Raw genomic sequence first — 20,248 nt, forward strand, 5'->3', positions numbered from 1 at the left:
TTACTGAAAAAAGATAGATTATAACACGTGTTTTTTTCTCACTTCTCAGTTATCATGAAAGGAACAAAGAGGATGTTTATTGAGCTCATGCCACAGGCTAAATGCTTTCCAACATCTGAGGTCACTATCCCTCCCAACAAGCCAGGTAAACATCCCCATGTTATAGATGAAGATACTGAGGTTCAGAGAATCTAATTAGTAATTGTCCATAGTCGCACAGTAAGTAGCAGGACTAGGGTACAGACAATTTTTTCTGACTAGAATTCTGGTGTTCTTTGTACTCTACTAAATTACTTCTTCCTAGTATAGAATTTGATTGTTTAACCCTAATTCTACAAATCAAGACACTAACAGTCATCTAGTCTCTTCTGTCCAGGGAGTGGAGACAGAGCTTATGAGAAACTAACCAGCCTTACGGACAACTTTCCATGTTCAGCTGTTTCAGTGGTGGAAACTATCATGGCATTTCTAAGCAAGTACCTAAAGCTCATCTAAGAGCTACTCATGACTTTAATATTCATCAGCAATAGATTTACAAAGACCAGAGTAAGCATCCAGGCAAATAAATAATTTCATTTATATGTTATAATTGTCTTTTTCTAATTGGGGAATATTGGGTAACAGTGTGTTTCTCCAGGGCCCATCAGCTCCAAGTCATTGTCCTTTAATCCAGTTGTGGAGGGTGCAGCTCAGCTCCAAGTCCAGTTGCCATTTTCAATCTTAGTTGCAGGGGGCACAGCCCACCATCCCATGAAGGAATTGAACTGACAACCTTGTTGTTGAGAGCTCACGCTCTAACCAACTGAGCCATCCAGCCACCCCTATTATAATTGTCTTGGCTAAAAAAGTTTACCTTGATAAGAACCAATAGTGGAACATAGTTTGGAAGCCAAAGTGTTTTCTTTCATGGCCCATTAAATATCTTAGACCATTTCTACAATATTTTTATCATTCCATGACCATTAATTAATTTTATTTTTGACAACAGTGTTAGGTTCCAACTTAAAGCACAAAACATTTTAAATGTATGACAAGTTTTTATAAACAGATTCCTTTGTTCTTATAATAGCCCATAGACTCACATTCTTTTGGAGTCTGAAGTGATAGAAAAAGAGCTTTGCTACTTCCTTTTGAGGACTCCAATCAGATTTATCTTTTTCTTTTTAAATAAAATTTTAATTAAGGTATAATGATGCATGCAGAAAAATTCACAAATCATAAAGTGAATAATTCAATGAATCATCACCAAATTAAGCATACTCATAACCAACACCCAGATCACGAACCACCAGAACCTTAGAATCATTCCTACCTTGGTCCTCCTCCAAGTCACTACTCTCTCCAAAGATAATGACTATCCTGGCTTTTAATGCAATAGATTCATTTTGCCTGCTTTTGAATTTTATATAAATAGAATCATAAAGTTCTATGTATCAGTCTGTTGGATACATACCTAATAGTGGAATTGCTAGGTCATAAAATATTCAGCTTTAGTTGCTGCCACCAAACAGTTTTCCAAGTTGGTTGTATGAAGCAGAGTATGAGCATCCAGTTGCTCCACATCCTTACCCACACTTGGTATGCCCATCCTTTTCAGGAATATTAGCCATTCTGATGGGTGTGTAGTACTATTTTACTATGGTTTTATCTACATTTCTCTGACAGCTGATGAAGTTGAGCCTCTTTCCTTACGTTCTGTGTCCATTTAGATAGTCTCTTCTATTCAGCCATTAATTGAGGGAAATCTTCAAAATCTAGATATTCTCTTCTCATCTCACTCTTACATTCTCTATTTAAAAAACTAACCTTTATCCACAGCTTGAATTATCTGCCATTTCGCTTTCTCTTCTTTATTCACTTGTTATACATTTACTCAACTCCTACTGAGTATAATCCAAGGCACTGGCTACACAATGATGAACAAAAACAAAGTTGGAATATACAAAGAACCATTAACACTCAACAATAAGAATATGAACAACCCAATTTAAAACTGGGGAAAAGACCTGAACAGACACCTCACCAAAGATGTACAGATGGCAGATAGGTATGTGAAAAGATTCTCAACAGCATACATTACCAGGGAATTGCAAATTAAAACAACAATGAGATACCAGGGTGCACCCATTAGTACAGCTAAAATCCAAAATACTGTCAACACCAAATGCAGATGAGGATGTGGAGCAACAGGAACTCTCATTCAGTGCTGGTAGAAATGCAAAATGGTATAGTCAATTTGGAAGACAGTTTCTTATAAAACTAAACATACTCTTACCCTATGATCCAGCAGTTGTACTGCTTGGTATTTACCCAAAAGTGTTGAAAACTTACGTCCACACAAAAGCTTGAACATGAATGTAGCTTTATTCATAATTGTCAAAATGTGGAAGTAACCAAGATGTCCTTCAGTAGGCAAATACATAAATAAACTCTGGTACATCTAGACAATGGAATATTATTCAGCAGTAAAAATAGATGATCTATTAAACCATAAAAAGACATGGAGGAAACTTAAATGCACATTACTAAAAGAAGCCAATATGAAAAGGCTACATATTGTAGGAGTCCAACTATATGACCTTCTGGAAAAGGCAAAACTGCGGAGACAGTAAAAGATCAGTGGTTGCTGGGGCTGGGGATTGGGGGTATGAACAGGTGGAACACATGGGATATTTAAGGCAGTGAAACTATTCTGAATGTTACTATAATTATAGATATATGTCATTATACATTTGTCAAAACCCAAAAAATATACAACACCAAGAGTAAACCCTAATGTAAACTATGAACATTGGGTACTAATTCATCAGTTGTAACAAATGTACCACTCAGGTGTAAAATGTTGATGTGGGTAAATGAGAACTCTTTGCACTTCCCACTTATTTTTTCTGTGAACATAAAAATGCTCTAAAAATAATACAGTCTATTCTAATGAAAAAAGAACAGACTTGGTTGTGTTCTTATACTCTGGTGACAAAGACAGTTGTTAATCAAATCAGGATGCAAATAAATGTAAAACTGCAATTGGCAATTGCTTCAAGTGCTGCAAAAGTGAAGTGCACATATGTGGTGCTGTGAGTGTTTATTATAGGCATAGCATCACGAAATGTAGCCCTGGGGAGGTGACAATTGATCTGGAATCTAAAGGAAAAGTAGGGGGTCATTAAGGAAAGAGGAGAGGGAGAAGGATTTGGACAGATGGAACAACATATCCAAAGGCGCTCGAGAATAACATCCCTGATGAAGTAAAAGGTCAGAGTGGCCAGCGAATGGCCACAGATGACCTCAAAATCACCTTCAGCTTTGACCTTTCCTCGGAGCTCCAGGTTCTCATATCTACTTACCTGACATTTCCACCTTGAATGTCTCTTGGGCCCCTAAAATTCTACATGAACTCCTCTCCAACTCTGGTCTTCTTTATTCTGGTTATCCTGCAATCATGGTAACCATCCCCTAAGCCCCTCAACAAAGTTATGACTCTCTTACCTTCCTGACATTTCTCAAAATCAACTGCTTCCATTTCTACTGCCACCACTGTCATGTGGACCACCATTTTCTCCTATTGAGATTACTGCACTAGCATCCTGATTGGTCTCCCCACGGATATTTCTTCTCCTCCTCAGGACACTTTCTACATTGCAATCAGAATGGCTTCTCAAAACTGAAACCTTATTACATCATCTCCCTTGCTTAAAATCCAACCATGGTTTTCCATTAGTCTTGGCATAGAGACCAACATGTATAACCTGGTCTAACACGCTAGGCACGGTCTGACCCTTGCCTACATACTCTGCCCCATACTGCACTGCTCTCTCTCATTCTGTACTTCAGTCCCACAGGGCTGCTTTCAGATCCCTGAATGTGCCATGCTTCCTGCCACCTTTGCACATGCTCTTTCTTCTCCGGGGATGTTTCCCCCCTTTTCTCCTGTATGCACTTACACATCTTTCAAATCTTAGCTCCAACATCCTCACACCCAGAATGGTTTGCCAAACTCCAGGGTAGATCAAGTTCCAGGATCTGCTCTCATCACTCTGGCTGCCTTTTCTCCATAACACTTAGCATATTTATTTGTGTTATTCTGATAAATAGTTGTCTCCTCAAGAGATAGTAATCTCCATGAATGTGGAAAATGTTTTAATTTTTATAACTTCAGCTCCTAATAGACATATAATTCATATTTTTGAACCAGTAATGAATACCCTCATTGATACCATGTTATCTTCTTAGTTTTGGATAAGCCCCTCTCATTTGAGGTCCCACCATATGAAGGAGTAGAGGGGCCTTCCTTTTCAGTATGGTATCATATGAAGGTTACCATAGGGCCCCACTTCCCCGAAACAATGTCTACCAGTTTGCTATGGCATTATTAGATGCCCACTATTAAAGTCATTCCCATTAGATAAAGCCACCATAACTGTGCTGTCCAACAGCCACTAACCATGTGTGGCTATAGAGCTTGTGAAATGTAGTTGGTCCACCCTGACATATGCTATAAGTGTGAAATACATAAGCTTCTCAAGATTTAGTATGAAAAAAAAATTCAAAATATCTCATTGATTTTTTGTTGATTATATGTTGAAAATACAATACATTGCATATAGTGGGTTAAATAAAATATGTTATTAAAATTAATCTAACCTTTTCTTTTTTCAGTTTTCAAATGTAGCTAGTACTACTGTATTTCCCCGAAAATAAGACCTAACCAGAAAATAAGCCCTACAGGAAATGGAGTCGCAAGAAATTCAAGCCACAAGTCAGGGTTTGGAGAGTTATGATGATGTTCCAGAAGAAGATGACATGACTGTATTTGGATAAAGGTAGATTTTTGTACATGAATAAATGAACAAATGTAGATTGTTGTACATGAATAACTATAGATTGTTGTACATGAAAAAATAAGACATTCCCTGAAAATAAGCTCGAATGCATCTTTTGAAGCAAAAATTAATATAAGACCAGGTCTTATTTTCGGAGAAATATGGTAGATAATTTAAAATTACATGTGAAGGGGTGGACTGGTGGCTCAGTTGGTTACAGTGTGAGCTCTGTGCAACAGGGCTGCTGCTTTGATTCCCACATGGGCCAGCGAGCTGCATCCTCCACAACTAGAATGAAGTAAATGAGCTGCCATTGAGCTCCCGCTGAGCTCCCTGGTAGCCAGATGGCTCAGTTGGTTGGAGCATGGGCTCTCAACCACAAGGTTGCCAGTTCAACTCCCGCAAGGGATGGTGGGCTGTGCCCCCTGCAACTAACAACGACAACTGGGCCTGGAGCTGAGTTGCTCCCTCCACAACTAAGAATGAAAGGACAGCAGCTTGACTTGGATAGAGATGATGAGTCCTGAGAAAAACACACTACTGTTCCCAATAAAAAAATGTCCTGGAAATACACACTGTTTCCCAATAAAGTCCTGTTCCCCAAATAAATAAATAAATAAATAAATAAATAAATAAATAAATAAATAAAAATAAAATTACATATGAAGTTCACATTATATTTCTATGAGACAGTACTTCTCTAACATAACTTTCAAAACATAAAAATTACTACATCATTAACATACCCCAAGAAATTAGCATGCATTTTTTTTTTTTTTAAGTAACCCGGGATCATATTGAAGTGAAACAGATGTGAGGCAACTTTGTATCATGTAATAGTAAACAACTTGGGAGCTAGATTAGGCCCGAAAACCTGGTAGCTATGGGGAGATAATGATTGAACAGCTTCTGAGATATCTCGTAAAGTCAAGATGGGGAATGCATCTGGGACACAGGAAGGACTGGACTTGGAAGAGCAAAGTTATCCAGACCTTCCTTTTGGCTTCTGCAGGCATATCTGCTTCATCCTTCATCCTCTCTGCACACTGGGCTTCTTGGCCTGTCCTGTTCACACAGCAGGACCTGACAGCACACCATCCCTGAATCTTACCTATTACAATGATAGCTACACACATACTGAGAGGCAGGACCTCAACTTACCCTGTACTGCAAGTTGGTTGTGCTGTGAGAGAGTGCCTTATAGAGTGGGACTCTTACAGCGGAGGGCACCAAGAACTGGGAACAATGATAGGGGAGTCCCAAAATACAACGTGAAGGGAACAGTTTGCCTGCTTAACAGCTTCTGTCTCAGCTTGAATCGGGTCATCATGGAAAGAACCTAGGGAGACCCAATTTTTCTGACCATAGTTGAGACAGGATAAGTTTGCTATGGCATTTTAGATTCCCACTGTTGAAGTCATTCCTGTTAGTTAAAGCCACCAGAACGGTGCTGTCCAGTAGCCAGAAAATGGCCTCCAGGAAATCAAGAGCAGACCACTGAGAATCCAGCCACACAATCAGAATAGAGGTGGGAAGAGAACTGATATGTCTGACACTTGGCCTTCACTACTTCTGAAGAAGAGTAATGGACCAAGAACTAATGAATTATGAAGGTGAAATAGTTAAATGTGCCTCCTAAGCCTTTCTTTTCCAGGAACTGACATAAATTCTGTTTGTCTGCCTACATGGAGTTGTGGTTAAGAACACATTTCTGAGGAATTGGTTTGGTTTCAATGTTTTCCAGTGTCTGGTAAAAACAGAACTCTGAAAGTTGAGCAGTCAAAGACTTTTGTTTGGGTTTTGAAAGAGGTACATTTTGAAATATTGATTATGTTATTCTTTCAAATCATTATTTTACTTAGAGTATCTCTTAAAGATACCAAAACTTTTGCCACTAACATAAACACTTTAGTCTTCATTTTTGCTCAAAAACCAGTTCAAGATATTGCAATTTTAGAGGCAGGGAAGAAGGAAGGGAAGAAAGGAAGAAGAGTGAAAGTGAGAGAGAACACACCACAAATGAAGAGGAAATTTGAGACAGTTATGTATGTCCTTCTCCTGAATGTTCTAGGTGATCACAAAATCCTTTTCCTTCCTTCGGCTGTGGAGATCTTTCCACAAAGTGCAACAAAACTGGCAGAGGTTAGAATTTATCTGGAGCAGCTATTTGTATTTGATTTTTAATATCTTTAAATAATGTGGTTGTCTATATGCTTTTCTTATTTGTACATAAAATCTCTCCTATGTATGCTTTTAAATTTTCTTCTTAGCATGTACATCTAATATCTTTTTACTTACTGCATTCAGAGAGACATATAGAAATTAAAAAGGGTGTTGTAGACTTCTGTTTCTAGCCAAGATGGAATAACAAGGACCAGATTTATGTCCCTGCCTGAAACGCCTCCCCACCAAAAGGATAAAAAAAGGTTCCAAAACACTAGATTTAGTCAGCAAAAGTCAGTAATCCCTCTAAGATAAGAAACAAAGTGACTGAGCCCTATGATTGCTCCATTTGGTTGCCTTGAGACAGTTTCCAGTCTGTGGTGCAGAGCAGGAAACACAGACAAAGCCTGATAGATTCCCTGAGTTGTGTAGAGAGAGATGGGGGCCTAAATTTAATTTGATCAGACAGTGGAGCAATTAACCTGTTTTTTCAACAGCGTACTTAAAACAATAGAGCTATCAACTGGCAATCAGTAGGGCCTAAGCACTAGTTGTGATTCCAACAGAGGCAGACAGCTTAACAGAAAGATCAAGGAAAGAGACAATCAAGTGGACTCTGTTAAAACCACTGTCATCCCAAGGTTGCTGTGCACATGCCCAAAGCTGCACGCTCTGAAGAATGACATCAGAAGCTTCATACTGTGGGGAAATAGACTTCACTAAAACAGTACAACCAAGCCACTGGACAAATAAATAAGCAAACAGCAATAAACCTGGAGGTGGAGAGGCAAAGTAAGGATTGATTATCTAGAGTTGTTGCAATGTCTAAAAATTCCATTTTTTCAATAAAAACTTACAATGCATGCAAAGAAACAGTGAAGTATGAATCATACACAAGAAAAAAACAGCAGACAACAGGAACTACCTATGAGAAGGCCCAGATGTCAGACTTAACAGACAAAAACTGACCATAGCTGAGAAGGGATAAGTCTTGCCTATTAAAAGTCTAACTATAACAGAGGGTGCCCAAAAAATGTATACACATTTTAAGAAAGGAAAGCTATATTAAAATTGTAATACTCGATATATCTCGGTAACAAAAGATGAATACAAACCACGTTTGACTTCTGCAATTACAAGAGGTGCTCAAAGTCCAGAGTCCAGACACCTGATTACGGAGAACTACTGCTTCAGCAACGTTGACCAAAGTGTTAACATCTCTTAAAATGTGTATACACTTTTTTGGCACTCCTAGTGTTTAAAGAACTAAAGGAAACCATGCTAAAAAAATAAAGGAAGGTATGATGACACTGTCTCATTTGTTAAATTTGATCTATAGATTCAAAACAATCTCTATCAAAATCCCCACTGAATTCTTTCCAGAAATTAACATGGTGATTCTAAACTTCATATGGAAAATCAAAGGGCCCCAATCTTGAAAAAAAAAATTTAGGAGTGATCTCACTTCCCAATTTTAAAACTTACTACAATGCTACAGATTAAGATTGCGTACACTAGCACAGGATAGACATATAAATCAATGGACTAGAATTCAGAGTCAAGAAATAAACTATCATATTTATGATTAATTTATTTTCAACAAGGGTGCTAATGGAGAGAGAATATTCTGTTTTACAAATGGTGCTGAGTAAGACAACTAGATATCCATATGCAAAAGAATGAAATCGGGCACCTTTTTCATGCCATACATAAAAAATGTACTCAAAACGTATTATATACTTAACTGTAACACCTAAAGTTATAAAACTCTTAGAAGAAAATATAGAAGACATCTTTATGACCTTGGGTTAGGCAATAATTTCTATACCAATGCACATCAGAATCAAACTAGTCAAACCAGAAATAAAAAACAAAAGGTAAAAACAGCCAGAACACAAAAAAGACGTACTCCATATAAGTTAACAAATATAAGAAAAATGGCAGATTACTTGTGGTAAACAATACAAGCAAGAAGAAAGTTGAGTAATTCCTAATATACTGAAAGAAAATGTTATCAACCTAGAATTGCATGCTCCATAATAATACCTTTTTAAAATAAAGGTGAAATAAAGACATCTTCAGATACACAAAACCTGAAAAACATAATCAGTAGCACATCTGCAGCACAAGAAATGTTAAGGGAAGTCCTTTAAAGAGAAGGAAATGATACCAACTAGGCAATATTTGTTAAAATGCAGATTCCTTGGCTCCAACCCAAAGATTTTTTACTCCAGTTCCATAGTATGACTTAAACATATATATTTTATTTTCATATTATTTATTTTCATATTTTTAACTTTGTTTTCATATTATTTATTTATTACTATTTTCATTTTATTTGTTTTAATACGATGTCTGACAATAAAGTTCACGAACTTGCCACTGTGCCCTTACACTGGCAGCACTGTACAAACAGCTCAGTAAGGTTTCATAACCTTGGTACATCAGTGTCTCATAGCTGTGTTCATGTCAACATGTGGCGGTATCTTGCTGAGTGGCGTTCATTATTGTTGTTGCGTGTTTTTCTGTGCAGCCACGACAATGTCTGAACTTGAATTATAGCAATGAACAAACACTAAATTTCTCATTAAACTTGGGAAGAGTGGAAGTGAAATCAGGAACACGTTAGTTCAAGTTTATAGGAATAACGCCATGAAGAAAACAGCAATGTACAAGTGGATTAAACATTTTTCTGAGGGGAGACAATGCATCACTGATGAAGAGAGGTCAGGGCAGCCAGTAAAGAGCAGAACTGATGAAAACATTGCAAAAATTCATCGAATTGTGCGTCAAAAATCATTGGCTGACTGTGAGAAGCATAGCAGACCAAGTAAACTTCAATAGAGAAACAGTTAGGAAAATCTTCTCATGGGAAAGGTGTGTGCAAAAATGGTCCCAAAGGAGCTCACCAATGAATGAAAGCAAAGGAGAGTTGAAGTTTTCCAAGACCTTTTGGAGAGGCAAGTTGATGTTTTGGGCCATGTTATCACTGACAATGAAACATGGGTGTACCAACATGACCCTGAAACAAAACGTCAAAGTGCACAATGGAAGTCAGCCAATTCTTCACGACCAAAAAAGTTCCGTCGGTCCAAATCAAGACTCAAAATGATGTTGCTAAACCTTTTTGATATGAGAGGGATTATTCATTATGAATTTGTACAACTGGACAAATAGTTAATCAAGTTTACTATTTGGAAGTGCTGAAAAGGCTGCACGAAAAAGTTAGACGAAAATAACCTGAACTTTTCACCAATAATTCATGGTTCTTGTATCATGACAATGCACCAACTCACACAGCACTGTCTGTGAGGCAGTTTTTTTAGCCAGCAAACAAATAACTGTATTGGAACACCCTCCCTACTCACCTGATCTGGCCCCCAATGACTTCTTTCTTTACCTGAAGATAAAGGAAATATTGAAAGGAAAACGTTTTGATGACATTCAGGACATCAAGGGTCATACGATGACGACTCTGATGGCCATTCCAGAAAAACACTTCCAAAATTGCTTTGAAGGGTGGACTCGGCACTGGCATCAATGCATAGCTTCCCAAGGGGAGTACTTTGAAGGTGACCATAGTGATATTCAGCAATGAGGTATGTAGCACTTTTTGTAGGATGAGTTTGCGAACTTAATTGTCTGACTTCATATATACCACAAACACCAGAAAACATGAATAGTACAAAAATGTTGGTAATTGTTGAATCTGGGTAATGGATACATGGGGATTCATTATACTGTTCTCTCTACTTTTGTATACGCCTATATATTTCATAAAAAGCTTTTTAACACACAATGGGATTTATAGATGATGTAATCCAGAATTGTACACCTGAAATCTATGTAATTTTACTAACAATTGTCACCCCAATAAATTATAAAAGATGAATTAAAAAAAAAAGGTATTTTAAGGAAAAAGAAAATTATACCAAGTAGAAATATGGATCTACACAAAAGAATGAAGAGCACCAGATATGGTTTATTATATGAGTAATTATATAATTTGTTCTTACTTTTTAAATATATTTCAGAGATAATGGACTATTTAAATAAAAATAAGAACAATGTGATAAAAATGTAGGTGTGAGGTAAACCTCTTGAAATTTCCCCTGGAATTTACAACAAATTGAACAGATATAATTCCACAGAGGACTCCCTGCACAACAAACAGGCAAGACTAAAAGGCATGCAACTGAAATCATCTAAAGGTGGGCAAATTGGGCAAGTGGGGAAGTAGGGAAGGGGTAAGTGCGGAGACACGGGCTGCAGTGCGGGCTGCAGAGCATAGATGGAGAGAGGAGCTCTGAGCTCCCTGCATTCTGCTCCCTGCATTCCAGAGATACCGCAATCCCAGGAGAGGGAAGAATTCACACTGCTAGTGCTCCCCTTATGGCCCACAGTCCAGCCTGAGGGATCAGCATATAACAGGGCTAAACCCAACCCCCATGGCAGAGACCTCAGAGCAAAGACTGGGGGAAGAAGGGTGAAAACAGTGATTTAAACTCTCACTACCAAGCGAAGGACAGAAGGCTTAGGCACAGAGCCTAGCTGAACCCTCCTTACCCTCCCACAGCTTTCCCCACCCCCACCTGCCTGGTGCTACAAGTGGAACAGTAGCAGTGTCAGAACAAAAGAACAGAGTATTTGCAGTTCTGAGAACTACGACCCACACCCATGGACTTGCAGCCCAACTAGTTCTGGCGAAGGGGAGGGAGTCTTGGGTGCAGGACTGGCTGTGCTGATGGTCGCCGCCATTACTCTGGGCCACCCCTCACAACTCACTCCACCCCAGTCCCCACCTATCTGGGTGGATACCTGCAGGAGTAAACAGAGCTGCGGAAACACACACAAGCTCTGAAACTGGTGCAGGAAGAGCTTTGGAACGTCAGAAGCTCTTCACATCCTCCCATGTAGGTGGTGCCCTGTGACTCAGGTGACCCGTTCACAGAGGAGAAGCCCGCCTTCCAGGGAACCCTCCCATTGTGTGATAAGCCGGAATAGTGCAGAGAAAATGTAACACTACAGCATGAGAGAGAATTAAATGCTGCAGTCAGACAGAAAATAAAACATTCTACTAATACCTACTGGAAAATTAAAGGAAGACCTCTTCCCATCAACCTGTTGCAAAACCCACTCCTGTAGATGTCTAAAAAGAGAAACAGTAATTCATTAACTGCCATGAATAACCAAGGTAACAAGACAGCTCAAGAAAAAAATAAAAAGTCTCCAGAAAATGAACTTAAAGACATGGAAATATGTGAGTTAAATGACAGAGAATTCAAGATCGCAGTTCTTAAAAAACTCAACGAGATGCGAGAAAACACAGACAGCCAGTTTAATGAACTCAGAAACACGATCAAAGAGTAAAAGGAACACTTAACCAAAAAGAATGAAATTTTAAAAAAGAACCAAATACAATTTCTGAAGATTAAGAACTCAATAGAAGAAATGAAGAATGATACAGCCAGCTTAGGTAATAGAGTTGACCAGATGGAGGAAAGAAACAGTGACATCGAAGATAGAAATCTGGAAATGACATAGATGGAAAAAGAGCATTAAAAGAAATGAAAGAATTCTACAAGAACTTTCTGACTCCATCAGAAAAAGCAATATAAGAATAATGGCCATACCAGAAGGAGGAGAAAGAGAGAAGTGGACAGAGAGTATATTCAAACAAATAGTCGAAGAGAACTTCCCAAACTTGTGGAAAGAACTGCATCCTCAAATCCAAGAAGCAAATAGAACACCTAATTACCTCAACCCCAACAGGCCTTTTCCAAGGCACATTGTATTGAAGTTATCAAAAATTAACGACAAAGAAAGTATCCTCAAGGCAGCCATGGAAAAGAAGACGGTAACCTACAAAGGAAACTACATTTTTCAGCAGAAACTCTACAAGCCAGGAGGGAGTGGAATCAAATATTCAAACTATTGAAAGAGAGAAATTATGAGCCAAGAATAATATATCCAGTGAAGATATACTTTAGATATGAAGGAGGAATAAAGACCTTTCCAAACATACAGAAGCTGAGGGAATTTTCTAATACGTGACCTCACTATTCGACAAGCATAAATAGGGATAATTTGTGAAAACAAAAACATAAAAGGGGGAACAGTAAAGGCCTGAATCGGAATATGGGAATGGAGAAAGTAAGCATGTTGAAGAAAATGGAATACTCTAAATATGAAACTTTTTTTTTACATAAACTTAATGGTAACCTCTCAAAAAAAAAAAAAAATCCAGAACTGAAATATACAATGTAATAAAAGAAGAAACAGAGGGAAAAATCATAGAATACCACCACACAGAAATAGCAGACAACAACAAAAAGGGAAAGAAACAATGGAGACACAGTCTTACCAGAAAACCAAAGATAGAATGACAGGAAAGCCTCACATATCAATAATCACCCTAAATGTAAATAGACTGAACTCACCAATAAAAAATCACAGAAAAGCAGATTGAATCAAAAAACTAAACCCAACCATGTGCTGTCTCCAAGAGACATATCTCAGCTACAAGGACAGACATAGACTCAAAGTGAAAGGGTGGAAATTGATACTTCAAGCAAATGGTATCCAGAGAAAATCAAGTGTAGCTATACTGATATCAGATGAAACAGATTTCAGAATAAAAAAGGCAACAAGAGACAAAGATGGACATTTCATAATGATAAAGGGGACTATACAACAAGAAGACATAACAGTCATCAATATTTATTCCCCCAATTGGGGAGCACCAAAATATACCAAGCAACTACTAACGAACTAAAGGGAGAAATTGGCCAAAGTACAATTATACTAGGGGACCTAAATACATCATTGACAGCTATGGATAGATCATCCAAACACAAAATAAATAAAGAAATAGCAGCCCTAAGTGACACGTTAGATGAAATGGACATAACTGACATTTATAGAGCACTTCATTCTAGAACATCAGACTATACATTCTTTTCTAGTGTACATGGGACATTTTCAAGAATAGACCATATATTGAGACATAAAACTAGCCTCAGCAAATTTAAGAAGATTGAAATCATACCAAGCATATTCTCTGATCTCAAGGCTTTGACATTGGATATCAACTGCAAAAAGAAAGCAGGAAAAAATCACAAACATGTGGAGATTAAACAACATACTTTTAAAGAACAACTGTGTCAAAGAAGAAATAAGAGGAGAGATCAAAAGATACGTAGAAACAAATGAGAATGAGAATACATCCTACTAAAATTTTGGGGATGCAGCGAAAGCAGTTTTAAGAGGGAAATTTATATCATTACCAGCCTATCTCAAGAAACAAGAAAAATCCCCTATAAATAACCTCATGTTACACCTTAAAGAACTAGAAAAAGAAGAACAAATGAAACCCAAAGTCAGCAGAAGGAAGGAAATAATAAAAATCAGAGCAGAATTAAATGAAATAGAGAACAAAAAGACAATAGAAAAAATTAATGTGAGAAAGACCTGGCTCTTGGAAAAGATTAATGAAATTGAAAAACCCTTGGCTTGACTTACTAAGATAAAAAGAGAAAAGACACAAATAAACAAGATCAGAAATGGAAGAAGGGAAGTTACCACAGATGCCACTGAAATACAAAGGGTCTTCCAAGAATACTATGAAGGACTATATGCCACCAAATTCAATAAACTAGAAGAAATGGATGTGTTCTTAGAAACATATAGCCTTCCTAGGTTGAATCACAAAGAATTGGAAAATTTAAATAGACCGATCACCAGTAAGGAAATTGAATCAGTCATCCAAAACCTTCCCAAAAGCAAAAGTCTGGGACCAGATGGCTTCACTAGTGAATTCTACCAAACATTCAAACAGAATCTAATACCTGTCCTGTTCAAACTCTTCCAAAAAATTGAAGAAGAGACAATACTCCCTAACTTATTTTATGAGGCCACCATTACCCTGAAACCAAACCATGGTAAGGATATCACAGAAAAATAAAATTACAGACCAATATCTCTGATGAATACAGATGCAAAAATCCTAAACAAAATTCTAGCAAATCAAATGCAGCAATGCATTAAAAAAATTATACATCACTTCTAAGTGGGGTTCATCCCAGGGGCACAAGGATGGTTCAATATATGCAAATCAATCAATGTGATACACCACATAAACAAAGTAAAAGACAAAAATCATATGACTATATCAATAGATGCAGAAAAAGCATTTGACAAGATACAACATCCATTTATGATTAAAACACTTAATAAAATGGGTATAGAAGAAAAATACCTTAACATAATATAGGCCATAAATGACAAACCCTCAGCTAATATCATAATTAACGGTGAAAAACTGAAGCCCTTTTCTGTGTGTTCAAACATGACAGGGCTGTCCCCTATCACCTCTGCTTTTCAACACAGTGTTGGAAGTCCTCGCCAGAGCAATCAGGCAAGAGAAAGAAATAAAAGGCATCCAAATTGGAAATGAAGAAGTTAAATTGTCACTCTTTGCAGATGATGTGATGCTATATATAGAAAACACTAAAGACTCCACCAAAAAGCTATTAGAAACAATAAACGAGTACAGTAAAGTTGCCGGCTACAAAATCAATGTACAAAAGTCCATTGCATTCCTATATATTAACAACAAAATCTCAGAAAAAGAAATAAAAAAACAAGTTCTTTTGCAATTGCAACAAAAAGAATAAAATACCTAGGAATAAATTTAACCAAGGATGTGAAAGACTTATGTAGTGAAAGCTATAAGACATTTTTAAAAGAAATTGAAGCAGACAAAGGAATGGAAAGTCTTTCCATGTTCATGGATTGGAAGAATCAACATAGTCAAAATGGCCATATTACCAAAAGCAATGTACAGATTCAATGCAATCCCCATCAAAATCCCAATGATTTTTTTAAAAGAAATAGAACAAAAACTCATCAGACTTGTTTGGAACCACAAAAGACCCCGAATAGCCAAAGCAATCCTAAGAAAAAAGAACAATTTTGGAGGTATCACACTCCTTAACTTCAGCTTGTACTACAGGGCAACAGTAATCAAAACTGTGTGGTATTGGCAGAAAAACAGACACACAGACCAGTGGAATAGAATTGAGAACCCAGAAATATACCCACTTATACGTGGACAGATAATTTTTGACAAAGAAACCAAAAACATACAATGAAGAAAAGACAACCTCTTCAAGAAATGGTGCTGGGAGACTTGGAAAACAACTGTGCAAAAGAATGAAACTAGACTGTTAGCTGTCACCATGTACCAAAATTAACTCAAAATGGATCAAAGACCTAACATAAGACCTGAAACAATAAACTGCAGAAAGGACAACATAGGTACTAAACTTATGGACCTTGGGTTCAAAGAGCATTTTATGAATTTGACCTCAAAGTCTAGGGAAGTAAAAGCTGAAATAAATGAATTGAACTCTATCAAACTAAAAAGCTTCTGCACAGCAAAAGAAGCCATCGACAAAATAAAGAGGCAACCAACCGAATGGTAGAAAATTTTTGCAAACACCTACGATAAGGGGCTAATATCCAAAATATATAAGAAACTCATACAACTCAACAACAATAACAAAACAAACAATCCAATTAAAAAATGAGCAGAGAACAAGAATAGATATTTCTCCAAAGAAGACATGTAAATGGCCAATAGACATACGAGAAAATGTTGAACATCACTAATCATGAGAGAAATGCAAATAAAAACCACAATGAGATATCACCTCACACCAGTTAAAATGGCTATCATCAACAAGATTAATAATAACAAGCATTGGAGAGGCTGTGGAGAAAAATGAACCCCATACACTGTTAGTGGGAATGCAGATTGGTGTAGCCGCTATGGAAGGCAGTGTGGAGGTACCTCAGAAAACTAAGAATAGTTACCATATGACCCAGCAATCCCTCTCCTGGGTATCTAGCCAAAAAATCTGAAAACATTTATCCGTAAAGATATGTCCAATGTTCATTGCTGCTTTATTTACAGTGGCCAAGTCATGGAAACAACCAAAGTGTCCTTCAATAGATGATTGGATAAAGGAGTTGTAGTATATATACACAATGTAATATTATTCTGCCATAACAAAAGATGAAGTAGCACCATTTGTGACAACATGGATGGATCTTGAGATTATTATGCTGAGCAAAATAAGTCAGACAGAAAAAGTCGAGAACCATATGATTTCACTGATATGTGGTATATAAAATTGAAAACAACAAAAGATCAAGACAAACAAATGAGAAACAAAAACTCATAGACACAGGCAATAGTTTAGTGGTTACCAGAGGGGAAGGGGGGAGGGAGGTAGTAGATGAGCATAAAGGGGATCAAATATATGGTGATGGAAAGAGAACTGACTCTGGGTGGTGAACACACAATGTGATATATAGATGATGTATTACAGAATTGTACACCTGAAATCTATGTAACTTTGCCAACAATTGTCACCCCAATAAACTTTAATTAAGAAAAAGAACAATGTAGTGCAGGATATAACATGTATAAAAGCAAAATATATCACAACAATGAGGGGGGAGAAATAGAAGTATACTATTACAGTGCTATACATGCAGTGGTATAATATCACTTGAAGCAGATTGTGACAAGTTAAAGATGAATACTATAAACTCTAAAACAACGTTACCTAAATGACAGAAGAATTGTAGGTAATAATCCAACAAAAGGAATAAAATGGAATCATGAAAATATTCAATCATTCCAAAAGAAGACAGAAGAGTGGGGAAAAGGAGCAAAGGGAAATGAGGTGTCATGTCGATATCTGAGTGGGTGGTATCCCCGGGGTAAGGTGTCTATGACTCTGAGAGCTGGAAGAAGATGCATGGAACCAAAGACAGAAAAAGTCAAGAACCATATGATTTCGCAGACATGTTTTATTCACCGGCTTCCTAGGCACAGCCAGGGTTTCTGTCTCATTGCTGGGCACAACTAGACATTTCGGGTTACAGCCCGCAGCCAGCAGCAGCCTTTGTCTCAGCAGCCCACAGCAGCAGCCCTTGGGTGCGGCTCCCACAGCCCCATTTTTCAGCAGCCCTCACAAACTTTGGGCATGGCCCACATAGCCAGCCTCATCAAATGACTGGACCGTTTTATATCATGCAGAGACAAAAGTGACGCACAGCCAAGGTGCTTACATAAGTGTATACAAACAACAACATCTTTAAGATGGATGGCGCTTGCACAACATTTTATCTCATGTGTGCAGCAGGTCACCGGGTCAGAGCCACCAGATGGCCGGGAAGGAAGCCTGACGAACTTTATTGTCCCTACATGAGTCAAATAGAAAACTAATAACAAGATAGTAATCAATCATCTCAATAATCACATTAAATGTAAATAGTCTACACACTCTAATTCAAATACAGAGATTTTCAGATTGGATAAAAAACTATAGGATGCCTATAGCAAACACACTTTAAATATAAAAATAGAGAGTTAAAAGTAAAATAATGAAAAAAGATATGCCATGCTAGTCAAAAGAAAGATGGAGTAGCTATGTTAATATCAGATAAGGTAGATTTCAGTGCAAAGAATATTACCAGGGATGAAAAAAGTTCATTTTATAACTAGAAACAACCTAAAGTTCATCAAGAGGTGAATGGATAAACAAATTGTGGTTGTGATGTTGTAGTTTATAATAAGAAATATATATTTGGTCTTCATCCCTCTTCCTGGCACAGAGTCTCTAAAACTCTTCTAATTTCCTAAGTGATAAGAGCCATAAAGGTGAAAGGAGAGTCTTCTATTATTAATAACAAGCCCCTTTCAAATACACTTGAGTTTGTTAGTGAGGTGATGGAAAGCCCCTAGATAACTAAGGAGGGAATGGGGCTGGTTGCCAGAGGAACCAACCATGTGATTAGAGGGTTGGAACTTTCAGCCCCTCCAGCCCATGACTTCCTGGGAGAGGAGATGGGGGTGGACAGTGGAGGTTGACTTAATCACCAATGACCAATGATTCAATCAATCAAACCTATGTAATGAATCTTCCATAAAAACCCAAAAAGACAGGGTTCCTCAGAGCTTCTGGGTTGATGAGCACATGGAAGTGCTGGGAGGGTGGTGTGCCTGGAGAGTGCATGGAAGCTCTGTGCCCCTTCCCCATTCATTGCTTTATGATTCCATCTGAATATTCATCTCTATCCTTTGAAATATTCTAGCAAATTGCCAATAGTAAGTAAAATGTTTCCCTGAGTTTTGTGAGCAAAACTGATGAGTTAGAAGCACAGGTAACAACCTGTGATTGGAATCTGAAGTGGAAGGAATCTTGTGGGACTGAGCCCTTCACCTATGTAATCTGATCTCCAGATAGGTAGTGTCAAAATTGAGTTAAATTGTAAGGCACACAGTTGGTGTCAGAGAATTACCTGGTGTGGCAAAAACATCCATTTGGTGTTCCAGAAGTGTCAGAAGTGAAGTAGTATTGAGAGTATAGAAGTAGGCTGTGAGTAGAATTGTGAGGAGACAAAGTTGAGATTTTCCTGTTTAGTGTCATATATGCCAAATCTACTGCCCACTCCTCCTCCCTCCCACCCCAAATACAAGCAACCTTATTGATTATCCATCTGATTTAAACATGGAGGCACAGGCACTATTCGTTCATGCCATAAATCTCCCTTAGTCTTTTTTTTTTCCCCCTTTTTTTTTTATTGGGGAAGGGGAACAGGACTTTATTGGGGAACAGTGTGGACTTTCATTTATGTGGAAAAAGAGAATATTCAAATGTCATCAGAGTGAGGCATGCTGAATAACCAGTTTAAATAGCATTTCAGAAGCTATTTCAAGTTTTCCACTTTGCACCATTTCAGGAGAGGACCTGTATCCCTTTCTAACATTGAACATTCCCTTTTTCAGCTGGAATTCATTTTTCCCACATATTTTCGATAGATCTTGGCCTTACCTATTATTTTTAAAGAGGAAAAACTCACTGGGGTCAAACAATCCCCCTGATTTTGATCCAATCAGGGGATTTCAAATGCTGTCAAATGAATATTGAAAAGTCACCAGTAACTACCCCAAGGTAAAAATCCTATCACCTTGATATTGAAATTCTCTCACTGACCTGATGTTGGAGGAATGGGGCAGTACAGGAAATCAAATAATGGACCAGGGCTTATTATTTAAAACTCTGGTTAAAAATGAGTTTGATGCTTTTAATTGTTTTAAGAGAAATCACAAACATGCTGTTCAGTAGTGGAAGCAAAGAGGCACACAGGGAGGGCTTCCAGTACCCTCTAATCTTCATAGCATTTCACCA

Source organism: Rhinolophus sinicus, chromosome 4 (genome assembly GCF_057876585.1).
Source record: "Rhinolophus sinicus isolate RSI-liver-muscle chromosome 4, RSI-T2T, whole genome shotgun sequence".
Taxonomy (NCBI): domain Eukaryota; kingdom Metazoa; phylum Chordata; class Mammalia; order Chiroptera; family Rhinolophidae; genus Rhinolophus; species Rhinolophus sinicus.